The sequence below is a fragment of the Ambystoma mexicanum genome, chromosome 12 (assembly GCF_040938575.1).
Source record: "Ambystoma mexicanum isolate Mex_15411 chromosome 12, UKY_AmexF1_1, whole genome shotgun sequence".
Classification (NCBI taxonomy): Eukaryota; Metazoa; Chordata; class Amphibia; order Caudata; family Ambystomatidae; genus Ambystoma; species Ambystoma mexicanum.
This window is the reverse complement of record NC_090936.1, coordinates 918,173,943-918,187,326: the sequence shown is the minus strand read 5'-3', so window position 1 is coordinate 918,187,326 and position 13,384 is coordinate 918,173,943. Positions and strand designations below refer to the sequence as shown.

Below are 13,384 nucleotides of genomic sequence, written 5' to 3'. Positions count from 1 at the left end.
ATTCCAACCCTGGTCACAAGGATTCCGCTTTATGAATTTGGCATTTTATTTTGTCGGCTTTAAGACAGCCAAACAATTCCTTTATACTTTTGTTGTATGTATGAGTGTGAGGGACAGATACCTTTGGACATTAGGTCTTTTTTTGCATTTGTTTGCTAGGCAGGGAAATCCTTTTTAGGCTAGGGAAAGATAGGTGTTTGTCTCACCCTTTTTATTTAATAAAATGGCAACTTGTGTGAAAACTATACCTGTGTCTCCACCTCGCATTTCTGACCCCTCACACTTCGTTGTAAAATAGACAACCTTGCCATGCTAGATGTTAATCTGATGTGAAGACGACAGATTTCGTATTCTTATTATGACACTTTGATTTTTTAAGAATATCCCCTGGAATACTCCCAAATGTTGGAGCCTAGCTTGCTCCAAGACGAAACCCCAGTCAACTTGAAGTCAGCACAATATCAGAGTGACATAAATACACCAAAACATGCATTTTCAGTGCCATGTGAGATAACCATTGATAACTTGCACATTTAGTACAGTGTATTCCCTCTTCAAAATATTTCACAAGCAAACCATTGTGTAATTATCATAGGTCACACATGCATTCATAAAATGTCACTGTTATATTTTTTTAGACAAATTCTTGAAGAATGATATCACATGTTGGCTTCTCTTTTGAAATTCAGCGGGGAAACCACATCACATGACGATTTCTGAAACACATGTAATGTTCCTCTTTGAAAATTGAGTTCCATGATTTATGGGGAATGAAGCAATATCCGTTGACATGTTGCTCTATCGCTCATCAGTTCCACATATATTACTTGTTTCTCAAGAAAGTATGTGACTGTGGAAACTGTTACTGAGTAAAACAAAGCATTCTTTTAGTGCCTCTAGTTTTACATGTCTTGTGTTAGTTTATGTAAATTATAAAAGGCGGCACCTAATCACTGTCTTTGGTCAGAACAATAGTTCTCCAAACCGCAGAATCACATATATCACTTGAAGAAGCAGTTCCCTTTAGTTCTCCCAACACTGAGCCATCTGCCTCACACTTAAAGAAGCAGCACAGTTTTCCTTGAGTTGTATCAACCAATAAATGGTCATGTAAAACACATACATTCCTATAGGGTTCCTTTAGGTTTGCCATATAGACTGCAGCATGACGATTCTGACAAAGGCAGACCCACTAAACGTATGGTCTGAGCTCATCTATTTCAGTGGTGGCTGTTGAAGTTTGTAATTTGAAGGGCTTACATATTTCTCACAAATATGGCAGAACGACTGAGCATACCAAAGTAGCCGAAACCAACCAAGGGTTTCTGGGGGGGGGTGTTTAATTTGAATAATTAGTTAAAATGGTGCATTATACAGCAGTCGTTCTGTGAAAAATTGGGTAAAAATCCAGACAGTTCACAATTTATTTTTTTAGGATAGTTCATTAAAAATTGCAACAGATGCAAGTCACCAACAATGCACAGGAGCATTTCCCAACACATCTTCATGATGCCTTTGTGCACAATATATGCCAGTATAAAAACATGCTCATGCTGGCTGTGCCCATACATTTCCTTGATGGCTGCACCAATATATGCCAGTATTCCCATATAAGAACATACCCATGTTTGCTTAGAGCTTAATGCCAGTAATACTACTGTAAGAGCATATGTCCATGCTGGCTCTGCCAATATATCAGAATATCCCCATGTATAAACATACTCCTATTTGCTTTGCCATTAAAAATGCCTTTCCACAGTAAGAACATATGTCTAAACTGGCTGCACCAATGTAGGCTAGTCTAGATATTGTAATAAAATGTATCATGTTTGCTTTACCCTAGATGCCCAGTAACAAATTCCATGCCACAGTAAGCAGTCATAGCCAGACTAACTGCTCCAAAATGCCTGTCGGGCCACATAACACTTCCCATGATTGCTTTTTAATAGATGCCCAGTAAAATATGTCATGCCACAGAAAGAAATTATAGCTAGACTTGCTGCACTGAAATATGCCAGTCTAGCCACATAATAATCCTTATTAGGTTTGCTTTATCATAAATTCCAGTAACAAAATGCCATGCAACAGTAAGAAATAGCTAGAGAGGCTGCACAAAAATGCCAGTCTATCCACGTATTAACACGTATTATGCTTACTGTATCATAGATGCCCAAAGGTGCCATGCCATAGTATTCACAGCGCCACATGCTCCTGCCAAAATCAGTGCCCTGCCCAGCGGAAACACAGCACACAAACATTAACCCATCATTCACTCTCTCATTCACACATAGCATTCACTCACTCATTCACATGCACACTCATACACCATACACTTGTTTATTCACACACACACTCAGCCACCTATATATAATACACTCACTATTTCATACATGCATACATACCCACATAACGTCCAATAAAGTTAATCTTACCTTCAGTCCTGCTCCTCGCCAGTGGTAACTCCTGAAATGCCTCTCGCTCGCAAATAGCATAATCAAGAACCAGGAAGCAAAGATCGCTTTCTGGTTCCTGCATGTGTTTGCAGGAACTGGAGTGCTCAAACGTCACTCCCCCAAGCCATCTGAATGTGTGGGGAGGGTAGGGAGTGCACCCCAAACACATTCAGAGGCGCAGTTCCCCAACCTGCAATCCCAAATGGCCATGCAATGCTGGTGAAGCAAAACACTCTGGCCTTGCACAACCCACTGGACATGTGCACTGGGGAACACAAAATGTCAAAGGGAAACCTAATGCAGTAAGCAGCTGAGAGCGCTCTGTGTTTACACTGGCCTGGCATGGCTCCCCCATTTTGGGCAATGATACTGGTGGGTTGGCTCCCATTGCCCATTATCGATGAGATTCCGCTGATCCCTTCTATAGTAGGCCACACACCAGGGCTCCTAGAAGGAGCTTTAAAATAGACAGTTTCCTTTTAGCCCACTTTGATAGGTTGCCCCTGAAGTTTTGGTTCATATTTGTGATGCGCCTGACCATTTTTGCCAGTCATATTCAGGTCACAGTGGGAACACAGTGGGAACACAAGTCTGTTATGTCTGTGGCTGCTTGTTGACCCACATGGCCCCAAGTTTGGGTCTTCAGCTGTGGTGCCCCTCAATTTCTCAGAAAAAGTCATCTCTCTCAGACAGTCTATCTAGCTGGTGGCAGCATAACCTACTGTGTGCCTGCACCCTGTGTGACCATTTTGCAACAGAAGCATTTCGCCCCTTTCTTGCTTCCTGAAAGATGCCTACAATGCCAGCTTTGGGTCGTTTAAATCCAGCAACATGGCAACTATAATTGCTTGCCCTATGTATTTGTGTGGTGACCACAAATTACCATATAGGGACATTGCTGACAATGCTGGTCGATCGCCCACAAAGGGTCATCATTTGGTGAGCCTCTGTGTACTGTGGAGTCCACATCCTCTGAGTTTTCCCAGCCAAAGCAAAGGTTTGTATGTGGTGACTAGCACAGATTTTCTGAATAGCAGGTATGTGACTTATTAGAGCTTTGGGGCAAAAACAATACCCTGGTAAAATACATTATCAAATGCTTGGTTTCTGTGATCCAGGAAGGGCTCATCTGAGGATGGAGAGAAACTCTGCACCAGCATCTACTGGACCCTCGGAGACCTAACGCCGAAGCTCTCTTGTAACCAGAAGGGGCCCCGTGATTCACTCTGTTAACTTGATTCAGAGGGGCCAGTCAGATCTCTATCTCTGTAAGGGGCTTTGTGCTCCTCTGAGGTTTATAGTGATTCCATCGAAAAAAAAGTAACAACAAACCAAAGCATCTAATAAAAAGCATTGCATGCCAAAGCATCGACATGCTATCTTTTACATGTAAAAGTGCCTTTCCATCTAAACCAGTCCATCGAAAATATAAATGGACTGGTTTCAATGGAAATGCAATTTTACATGTAAAATATAGCATTTCATTGATTTTTTTTTGTAACTTTAAAACGTTACATGGAGCTGTCCAGTGCTGAAGCTCCTTGTAACGTTTTAATTTTTTTTGTATATGGGGAGGCACTCCCCCATCTCCCCCAAACCCCACGCTCACCCCACAACCCTAACCCTAACACTAAGGTAACCCTTAATGTAACCCTAGCCCCAACCCTAACCCTAATATAAACCTTAATGTAACCCTAGCCCCAACCCTAACCCCAACCCTATCCCTAGCCCCAACCCTAACCCTAACCCTAACCCTAACCCCAACCCTAATGTAACCCTTAATCTAACCTTAGCCCCAACCCTAACCGTAACCCTAGCCCCAACCCTAACTCTAATGTAACCCTTAATCTAACCCTAGCCCCAACCCTAACCCCCAACCCTAACCCTAATGTAACCCTCGATCTAACCCACCCTAGCCCCAACCCTAACCCCTAACCCTAACCCTAATCTAACCCCTAATCTAACCCTAGCCCCAACCCTAACCCCTCTAATTTCGATGGATCCATCGAATTATATACAACAAAATGTCTATTCAATGCAATGGAGTTTCATTGCATATAATTCGATGGTTTGGTATTAGATGCTTTGGTGTTCAATGGATTGACCAGTTACCCTCCTCTAATACTCCTGGGCCTGGCTATGAAGCAGGTGCACTTTTCCCTGCAGCAGCCTGGTCTGATTTTTCATCACATATATCATCAAGCTGGAACCTATTACCATTCCTTCAGTGTGGGGGCATCCAGTGGTTTGTCTCATCAAGATCTACTACTACCTGTGATCCTGGCTAGCGTCACCTTTCTTCTTCAAGGCACTCCCTTTCTTTGTTGCTCCTACACCGAAGGGGGTCCTTGGATTCCTTCAAGGTCTGTGTTCTGATCTTCAGATGGAGTTTATTGTTGATGACCTTGCCCATCATGCAGTGAACTGCGACCAGTCTGGCTGTGAAGCTGGACACCACTCACCAGGCACTTCATCATTGAAAATCAGATGCACTTTCTTCAGATGAATTTCTCATTTTTGTGTGATGGGATCCAACTGGGTTCTTGGTTCCTTCCCTCTAGCTTCCCAGAGTGAAACTGCAGCCCATCGCTGCAATCTCAGAGTCAGTGCTACTTTAAAGCTTCTTTAGTGACAGGGTCTCTTCTGTGGGCTGCATTTACTCACTTTGCGGGCATGGTTCCATTTAACTGGCTTTATCAGCGTCTGTTGCAGACCCTTATTCATCTGGACATGAATTGTGTTTCCTCCTGCATTGATATCAGAATTCCTCTCGGCAATCTCGATGTCAGCATGGTGGTGAGCCATCTTCAGTGGCTGGACTTCTTTAGTGAGGTCATGCCATCCTCTTCTGGGTATTTATGCAGCTCCTCCAGCATGGGGTGGAGTTGGTGTGCTGCACCTGCACTTCACCAATAGGAAGCTATTGGGCAATGGGAGTGATCAACCATTCACACGGAAGCTCTATTCTCGAGGGAATACACTGCTATTTATTTGTTTGTGAGTTTACTCCTAAAGAGGCCTGCAACTGTGGCACATTTCCAACCTATTGGCCTTTTTCCTGACCGTTTTGAGTGAATACGTGCCTGTATATTTGTAATTATCTTAATTGCACAATGTTTCTATAGAGAACATAGTTTCATGAACATATTTTGTGGACCTTTCCTTATGGTGCATCTTAAAAGCGTTTACTGCACCTCTTAACCATCATTCTGATTGCAAAGAGTTTGCCTTGGCTGCTCTGCCATAGCACCATTTGAAGAGTCAGGTCAACTCAGGGTGAAACCCATGCCTGCCATGTAGGTTGATTTAATTGGGATGTAGAAGCAGGCTCTAAGAAACAATGGGCCTCATTACGAGTTTGGAGGTAGCCATGCCGTTTTTACCCGCATGTCTACCCCCAAATTCTGGTCCGGGTCCCGAAAAATGGAAATTACCAGGCCATTCCGACCTTTGCGGTCCCAGTAATTCCCATTTGCGGAACCCGGATCCGGTACGTACCCATTCCCATTTAAGCCCCCATGAGGCTCAATGGGAATGGGGAGAATGGTAGCAACGGTCCCGTTAATAACGGGACTGTTGCTACCATCCTGTTCTGCTAGCGGGTGACGCTCTGCACGTCTGGTCTGACCAGGCATCCAGAGCGGCACCCACACGCAAACTCGTAATGTTGCGGCGAGATAACAACGCCGTCGGTAGCACTACCAGCACCATTGGTGCCTTACCGCAACACTTATAATGAGGCCCATTTTATTAACAGAAGTCCAGTTTGATGGAGGAGAAAAGCATTTGCAGAGATTACAAGGTAAAATGCGATAGCATACTCACACATTTTGGTTCCATACAATGCAGAGGCACAGACCTTGATCTGATACACTTGCACACGCTGCTCCGCCACACATTGGGTCTAATCAATAGAAGCGTTTTAAAATGGAAAACACCATTGGAAAAGACTGTGAATTAGGCCCATAGAGTCCATGTTTCTTACTAAAGCTAAGGACCTCCCTAAAGCTGGAGTTGGGGCAGTAGACGACTTTGTGACCGGAGGACCCTAGGGCAGCACTGGTGCAATAGTGCATATCGGACACACTCTCTACAAAGATATTCTTAAAGAAGAATATCCTTTTGGGCTGATATGCATTCCTGATAATCATAACTGTGAAATTCTTAATGTTGATAATTAGCTTGCAATAACAAGTAAAAACATCACGCACCTAATGGAAACCCAATACAACATGAACAAGTAGGACTAAATGATCAGGCGAGATTAGGAGAGCTGTCTTTTGCCCAGCCACTGGTGGGGTGTTCAACATGACGTCCCATAGTTTAAACATAAGCTAAAATAGTGAGTGTCAATATCCAAACCTGACCCTCCCTGGGCAGGACAAATATCATATCAGTGAGCTACACAGCTGGCCAAGCCACACAATTATGCACTTTGTTTTTCAAATGGGTAATTTATTTAAGTGTGCTGCAGCCAAATAAATAACTTAATACACTAGTATATAAACTTTAAAATCCCATGTAACCAAGTAGACACAAATAAAATGCATACTATTAAAATTACATTACGTCAATTCATCAAATGCAGTAATTACATCACCCACATTACCCTCCAAACGCCATTCTGATATTGTTCCAGGCATCATTGTTGGCTTTATATGGGTCTCATTACTGTATATACTTACTAGTGCCCAAAACTCATACAGCTATGTGTTGCTTGTGGCATATCTAATGTTTTCATGATAGCTTTCCAAATGCCGTAGAGCGGACCTATCAGTGCTATTGGTCACCCAGCCCTGCATAGAGACCAAAATGCGTCTGAGACAACATGTTTCAATATGTTCTATATTTACTATAAATCTTCATATACAAGTTGTGCAGAGTAGGGCATTGTGTTGACACAGGTTGGGTGCATTCAAGATTATCGCGTAACTTGCATAGCCTCCGCAACCGTCCAGATGGCAGTATTCCTCATCTGGCATAAAATATCATCAATGAGGGCAATACATTTGTATTTGTATTTGTATTTATTTGTATTTATAAATAAATACAATGCATTAAATCGAAGTTATAAAATGAACCTAAGCAGCTTCCCATTAAATGTAACTTGGACAGATGTTCCTTGGTACAGCTGCAGTATTAAGTTTAACAAGCCACTGAGTATGCCCATACAATATAGCTTCCTCCATACAAGGTTACGATTAACAAAGTCAAAAGCAGGCGGAAAGTCTACACAACTCAGACACAGTGGTTTGCCATTGTATGTACATTTTTCTTCCTCAATGAGTTGCTGTAAAATCAGAATATTGTGAATTGTACCGTGTCCTGGCCCAGCTGAAATGTATCAAACACATTTTTTTGCTTGGTAAGAAATGTTTCTGGAGCATCCTGCATCATCAGTATTAGGTAGCTTGCTGAATCGAAGGGCCTCATCACGAGTTGGGCTGTAGCCCTTAAATGCGGTGGTAACGGTATTACCGCCTCATTTAAGGGCTGGGTCTATCACGAGTTGGGCGCTAAATCGGCTGTTTTACCTCTAGCTTTTCTCTGGAGATGAAAATCCCTGTTTTCGGCGGTATTACAGCTGGCTGTATTAGTCCACAGTATTAGCACAGAAAATTCCCCATTGGATCCAATGGACCCAATCAGGAATGGGGATTTACCGTTAAGGCCCAACCTGTGATACGGTGATAATACCACCAGACCGGTCGGTGCTAGGGCTATTACAGTTGGCGGTATTACAGCCGGGAATACAGCCCAACTCCTGATGAGGCCCAATGCTTGGTCCTTTTCTATGGATTGGTACCAGATGTGCCCTTTTGCAAGAGCTGCGTAGTTTCATATAGCAAATTACATTCTTAAATAAGACATGTAGTAGCATTGGCTGGTTTTTCGGCTGTACCATGAGTACACAATTAGCCAGTACATATTTACCTGGGGCCCTAGAGGACTTTGAGGATTTTATGATGTTTATTATAGCTTAGTGTGGCGGTGACAATAAGGCGGGATTGTGTCAATATCAAGTTTCTCTAGCGGGACTGCCTTTTAGAATTTTCCACTAATATACCAACTCCACCTCGATTCTGAAATGGGGTTGATGTCACATTTATTATTGGTGACCATGAATGTATTTTGCAGGGCCCAAGATGTCTTTGTATCATTAGATATTGCAATGTACTTCATTAAGGTCCAATGTACCGTATTCACTGAACTTTTATGATTATACATCCAGCTTCTGCAAATCCTTTTTTCAGTCTGGATCAACCTGCAACTACTGTCAAGTTTAATTTACTGATGGACCTTCTTAATATTTGTTTGCAGTCAGCAATACCAACATCATATAGTACAACCCTATTTTTATTGTCTATAATAGTTTTTGGTATTACCCAATGCCCATATCTCCTAACTGTCTTTTATCATGTTGACAAAGCTATCGGGAAAACACCTCTCTACTGTAGAATGATAATTTTCATAATTTCTCTTTAGGAACATACCCATTCACCTTATGTTCTTACTGCACCATAACATGTGTGCTCCTCTTTATTTATTTATTCATTATTACATTTGTATTGCACACCTAACCCATAGGCAACTGTGCGCATCAGCTTAAGAATATGGTTACAGGTAATACATGGATAAGCAGAGTGGTTAAATGGTGCATGGCATGTTATGTTGGCATCCTGCTAGTAAACTTAAGAATTTGTTTACAAGTAATGCCAATTATAAATAGTGCATTCTTAAGACTGTGGTTGCAATAGTGGCAAGCTTAAGAAGATGGTTACAAATTTGGCGGTCTTAAGATCCTGGTTACATATTTAGCAGGCTTCAGAATGTGGTTACAGGTTATGCAGATCACATATAATGCATACTTAAGAATTTGGTTACAGTGGCTGTGGGGTCCAAGTGATGCAACGGCTGGCATTAGCTGCATAAAGGGACAGCTTAAGAATGTGGTTGCTTGCCTAGTGGTGGTAAACATGGACTTGTGTAGATTCTACTAGGTTGCATACAGGTGAGGTGAGTGTAGCTAGATGTCTTGTGTGAAGAGCCAAGTTTTTAGTTTTTTGTGGAAGGATAGTAGGACAGGATGCAAGCTTACAGCTACTGGCAAGGCTTTCCAATAGTTAGCTGCCATGAGGGGGAAGCTTGTGCCCCCTGCTTTTTGTCTTTTGAATCTAGGCTTATGTAATTGGCCGAGATAAGCCATGGTTGTGGGTTTGGTAGTTAGTGGTATTTTAGTATCGTGGTAAATTGGCAGTAAATTGGTGATGTCTTTGTGTTGTGGTAAATTAGTAATGAGCATATTCATAGCACTGCCCTATATGATGAGACAAACCTTCCCCCTTTTTATAATTATGCTCTGTTCTAGGGTTAACTGTACACATAGATAACTGAACTTTACACATTTAGTGGGAACAAAATATTACCATATGTTATGCTGATGACTTATATATGACATCAGCCAACCGTGTTTAACGGTTCTGTCCAGCCCCCAGCATGCACAGCTGAAAACACTCACACAAACACACTGGTTTTCTGACTTGCCTTTATGGTTATCTCATTTCATTCCTCACCCTTCCACCAACAGTAAATATTTTTTTACCACTGTGGTATATGCACTAAGGCACTTTCTTATTACCTTCCCACCTCTGGAAAATAATCCCCAGAGACATAAGAAAATCATTACAGCAACTCTGCAGTTTACCACTTTTAGGTATTTCTTAAAATAATGCTGCTTGCAATAAAAGCATAATTCATTTCACAACAATACATTTGTTGATTCTTACCAATGCATCGACACCGCCGATTTGTAACATTAGCTTCTATCATCTGCTCTTGAGCACGTGTAACAAAAAGAAAACATTGAACATTTTGTTAAAACTAACCGCTTGTCCTAACTGATGGGAAATGCACAGTCAATCGTCCACACCCCTCAAATGTTTACAACTACTTACATTAAACTATGAGGTTTCTGAGCTTTATCTGGAAAATTCCCTCTCTATCGTGGTTATCTTCAATGAAGTGTTGCGAATTCTGCACTGCTTTTCGCGCCCCCTGAAGGTCAGCCTCAGAGTCCCATCAGCATCCAAAGCTGGGTCAACTCAGCACTTCCCTCTGATCTCTCTCTCCCGACAGCCAGCAGCCAAAGAGCCCCACACTTTTCTCCTACCTCTATTTATCTCTCCTGCCTGTCATTCAAAACTAAACCTGCCCTCTTTCTGACATTTTCAGCAACTTCAAGAATTCTGACCTCTCTGTCCAATCACCTAACAAGAGCTTGTATGTATCTTTTTTCTTCCTGCACATACAATGACCTCTCTGAATGGAAAAAACAACCCATTTATTTCGGCAGCACATTTATTTCCTCAGAACGAAAAACCAGAATTTTCCATCTGTTCTCACTTGCATTGAATTGCAATGTTAACAGAAGGACTAATTAGTTAATGGGATATCATTTAATCAGGATGGTTAGTTAATTAATCTGGTTTAGTTTATTTAATGCAAAATTACACAGGTGGCAATTCAAGTATAACATGAGTCATTTTACATATGCTTAGTGCATTCTGAATCTATTGCCTTTTACATCAATTTTTCTGCCACCATTAGAAGCCTAGTTCACTACCCATCATGAACTGAATGTGTTATTTTTATTTTCCTGCCTTTACCTGCACTACATAATTCGCTGTCCCTACTTATCTTTATCTCTACTGACCTCACCACAATTAATGTCATGCCTACATAATTTGCGGATCCCATAAGCACCCATTGTACTGGCTGCTTCCATTGAAATCACTGCCACAACCTCTTACATAGTTTGGGTTTTTATTATTAGACAAGAGAGATAACGTGGGGCAGAGTTAGAGAGACATTTGCGAGCTAGTGTTAGTACTTTGAATGTAATCCTGTCCTTCATTGGTAGCCAGTGAATGTTTCTTCTGACGGTGGAGATGTGGTCTGATTTAGGAATATTTAGAGCTGCTCTTATGGCATTGTTCTGCACGATTTGGAGCTTTGTGATATTTTCTGTTGAAGAGCTGGCAAAGATGGCATTGCAATAGTCGATGCTGGATAGAATTGGAGCTCTGGCCAGAGTGATGCAGTTCTCTTCTGTAAGATATGGTCAGCAGGCTCTGATGAGTTTAGCTGTGTAAGTGACAGTGTTAACCTTGGCGAGATAGGGTAAGTGAGGAGTCAATATAGACTCCTAAAGCTTTTACCTCTTTAGCTGTTGTTATGATGTTTCCATCGATGTTTAAGGATTAGTATAGTGGGGACACATTTTTTGAGTTTGGCTTGGCTACCCATGGTGAGGATTGCTGTCTTATCATCATTGAGACAAAGCTCATTCTGGGCCACCCAGGCTTGGATCGTGAGATATATGGCATTTAAAGTATTTGTGTCAGTTGTGTAGTCCCCTGTTATCAGGATTTGTATTTGGGTGTCGTCAGCCTAGTTTGTGTATGTGACACCCAAATTGTCCAGTTTGTTTTGTTAGTAAATGTGTTGTACATGGTTGATGACACACATGAGCCCTGGGGCACTCCGCAGGTGACTGCAGTGGGATTAGCTGCTGCGGCTGCCGAGAAGACTCTCATTGTGCAGTTTAACAGGAATGATTTGTTCCACGCTATGGCATCATTAGAGAAATGGGCATCACTAGCTAGGTGGTGGCATAGGATGTTGTGATTTACAAGGTCAAATACCGCTGAAAGGTCAAGGAGGAGGAGGATGGCTACATCGCCTCTGTCCCTGATGTGGTCCATTTGTGCTTTAAGGTCTACTAGAGCCATTTCCGTGCTGTGCCCTGGGCGGAAACAAGATTACCGAAGGACCAGCAGATGGTGTGATTCCAAGTATTTTTGTATCTGTACATAGGATACCCTGTCCAGAATCTTTAGCAAAAATTGTATCGTCATGATAGGTTTGTGGGTACATTTGGGTCTAGGGTAGTTTTTTTTAAATAAAGGCATCACCCAAGCTTCCTTAAGGTTATCTAGCACTTTGCTAGATGTAAATGAATTATTTATAAGTAAGGTGATGAAAGGTGACAAGTTGTGCGCACAATCTTTAATGTTGCAGGACATTTGTCGCCTTGAAAGCGCAAGGGTTTGAGGCCATTTATGATTTTAATATTCTGCTCTGTCATGATATTGGAGAATTCGAACTTAGGGAATAGTTAAGGCGGAGTAGGTTCAATGGTAGGTTGTTGAGTTGAGTTAAGATTTTGCTTTTTGTTCTTAATTTTTAGTTGTTGTGTTGTGATTTTCTCCAGGAGAGCCTTTTGAATATTTTCACACCAGGCTTGGTCTTTGATGCAGAGGTCAGGGGTCTGAGAAGTAGCTTCCAGTTCTCTTAGGACTGACAAGAGCTCTTTGGAGCTAGAGTTAGCATTTTCTGTGCATAGATTGTATGCATCGCTTTTAGCCTGATGAGTGGCCTTTGTGTAGTCAGAAGCTATAGAGGTGAATTGATGTTTGTTGGTGACTGATGGGATTTTCCTCCAGTTATTTTCTGCATATCTTTTTTTACTACGAAGGTCTTTAAGTTCAGGGGTGAACCACTGGTTTAAATGCGCATTAGGTTTAGCTTTGCAATTTTGCAGTGTGGCCATTGCATCTAATACTGTTTCCATCACTTTATTATAGGTAGAGACTAGGGAGGCCGGGTCTGAGGGCTCTATCGCATGCGTGGTGAGTTGCGAGATCTGTGGGAAAATGTTTTCTGGTGTAATATTGCTCATGTTTCGAGCTTGAGTGGCAGGTGGTATCGGTTTAGGCGAGGTGGTGGATGTGTTTGTATTAATTTGGAACAGTATAATATAATGGTCTGACCAAGGGCAAGGATCATTATTAGAGATATGCTCAGTGTAGTTATGGTTCGCGAGCCAATCAAGCATTCGACCTTTGGCATGGGTAGGGCCAGAGGATCGT

General features: G+C 42.0%; 1 protein-coding gene across 7 annotated transcripts in view; it reads left to right on the top strand.

Annotated features, from left to right (window-relative positions):
* KCNC2 (potassium voltage-gated channel subfamily C member 2) overlaps positions 1–13,384 on the top strand; it is a 1,087,529-nt gene that overhangs the window by 965,390 nt on the left and 108,755 nt on the right. The gene's annotated exons all lie outside the window — the stretch shown is intronic.